We start from the raw sequence: 2482 nt of genomic DNA, 5'->3' as shown, positions 1-2482 counted from the left end.
GCTAGCCCGAGAAATATGAGATTCTGCCTCAAAAGAAAATGTAGAAAGTCCAATATCTTTTTAAAAGTATGCTTAGGTAAAATACAATTATCTGGCCAGGAGACTGTCCCTCAGGAAGGTTAGTTCCACCTGAAGACACGCCAAAGAGATGGGAGGAATAATTATCCCCTTAATGCAATAATGTTCCTGCACCTCCCTGAAGTCCTTCATCCTGCAGTTGCTTATAGATCTCCTTGCTAAGCTTGCCTACCCTTCTGAGCTCTAACTCAAAAAAGAATAAAATTTTTGAGTCCACTTTCAAAATTATTTAATCAAGAAGACCAAGGAACGACAAAGGGAATCCCAATTTCCAACATAACTATATGAGATTTCATTATGGCATTTTCTTTTTTTTATTGATTTTTATTGGACTCTACATTTTTCTTTGCTCCCCCTCTACCTCTCCCTTCTCCTTCAATCCTCTCCCATGGTCCCCATGCTCCCAGTTCACTCAGGAGATCTTGTCTTTTTCTACTTCCCATGTAGATTAGATCTATGCGTGTCTCTCTTAGAGTCCTCATTGTTGTCTAGGTTCTTTGGGATTGTGATTTGTGGGCTGGTTTTCTTTGCTTTATGTTTAAAAATCACTTATAAGTGAGTACATGTGATATTTGTCTTTCTGGGTTTGAGTTACCTCATTTAAAATGATGTTTTCTAGCTCCATCCATTTGCCTGCAAAATGCAAGATGTCATTATTTTTTTCTGATGTGTAAATGTACCACACTTTCCTTATCTATTCTTCAGTCGAGGGACATTTAGGTTGTTTCCAGGTTCTGGCTATGACAAATAATGCTGCTATGAATATAGTTGAGCACATGTCCTTGTGGCATGATTGAACATCCTTTGAATATATACCCAACAGTGGTATTACTGGGTCTTATGGCATTTTCAAGCATCTTTCTTTCTTCCCCTTCTCTCCATTGCCCTCCTTTGTTGTAGCCTCCCATCCACAGTATCCTACTCTGCCACAGACCAGCTCAGGGGAGCCACTCAGACTGTAGAAGAAGCAGGGTCTTGGTAACAGGAGGCACAAGTTCAGCGAATGACAGACAGACACAACACACAAGAGAGTGGTTGGAATCTGCTGCGATTTTACTGAATTTATGTTTTCATTATATAGTATTCAAACAAAGAACAAATCAGAAGGTCATGTATTATTGGTTGGCACAGTATGAAAGCTTCTTTTAGTCACATCAGCAATATTTAAGAAAAACATATTATCAGGGACAGGCGTTAAACATAAAGCATTGTTAGAAGAGGAAATCTTGTCCTTGAGAATGTAAACCTCAGACAAGTAGTTTCATCTTAAGAATAGAAAGTTTCTGTCTCATTATTGCCATCACGGCCTTTCCTCTTTCTAACCCTTTCTTTATTTCATCTAGTGACCAATTATACCTAATCAGTTTTTTGCACCTGCTGAAATATACTTTTTTGTAACTTTTTATGCAGCATACATTATGGTGGTTGGGATTTAGCAAGCCTTTTCATAAAGTTCAAAGTATAATTTAACTTTCTTTGTCCATCAACATTAACCCATCTGTTCACTTACTCATCATACACCCCGTGTATGACAAGGGTTCTGCTGTAGTCTTATACATTCCCATACTTTGCTTCCCTATCCCAGAGCTGTTCCTGAAGAGATAATCCTTGTCTTGTATATATAAGAATATCATTATTATAAAAGATTGTGCAAAGCCCATATCCCACATAGCCAGCTAATCGAGAAACCTGTCTATGCCCCAGGGCGGCTAATACCGGGCTGTCTGCCATTGACCTCCAGGAAGCCTAGTCACATAGGACACGTAGCTCTCGTCCGGTATAATGACTTATGTCATGTCACACAGACAACACTGGAGTTGGTGTGGCACTACTTCATACATCATGTGGATCTTTTTGCCTCCTCTTCTATGTTTCCTTTCCCTTTCTATGGTCTCCTTTGTAGTTTCATAACCTTTGCCAATATTCACTTTTGTACATACTCATGAACATTTATCCAAAACTGGGATGCACACAAGGGAGAGAACATGGGATTTAAAAAACATAATATTCTTATTAATGCTTTGGAAATTTCAATTATGCATATAATATATTTTAATTATATTCACTCTCTACCTCTCCCCAAAGTCCTCCCAGATATGCTCCCTAACAAACCACTCCCCCAGCTTCATGTTCTATTTTTTTCTTTTATAACCCAGAGAGTCCAATTTGTGCAGCCCATTCAATTTATATAATCAACCCACCAGGGATTATATACTCTTAAAGAAAACTGAGGCTTCCTTGCCCAGAACCCACCAATTTTCAAAAGCTTCTTGATTAGAAATGGGGGCTCAGGAGCCCCTCTATCTTCTATACTGAAATGTTCACTGGGTTCATCTTGTTTTGGGTTTTGTGCAGGCGACTTCAGCTTCCATGAACTCATGAGGGCAGAGGTCCTACCATGCTC

The sequence above is a fragment of the Alexandromys fortis genome, unplaced genomic scaffold (genome assembly GCF_014885135.2).
Source record: "Alexandromys fortis isolate MF-2015 unplaced genomic scaffold, M_Fortis_MF-2015_v1.1 scaffold_287, whole genome shotgun sequence".
Lineage (NCBI taxonomy): Eukaryota > Metazoa > Chordata > Mammalia > Rodentia > Cricetidae > Alexandromys > Alexandromys fortis.
This window is presented reverse-complemented; position numbering follows the sequence as displayed.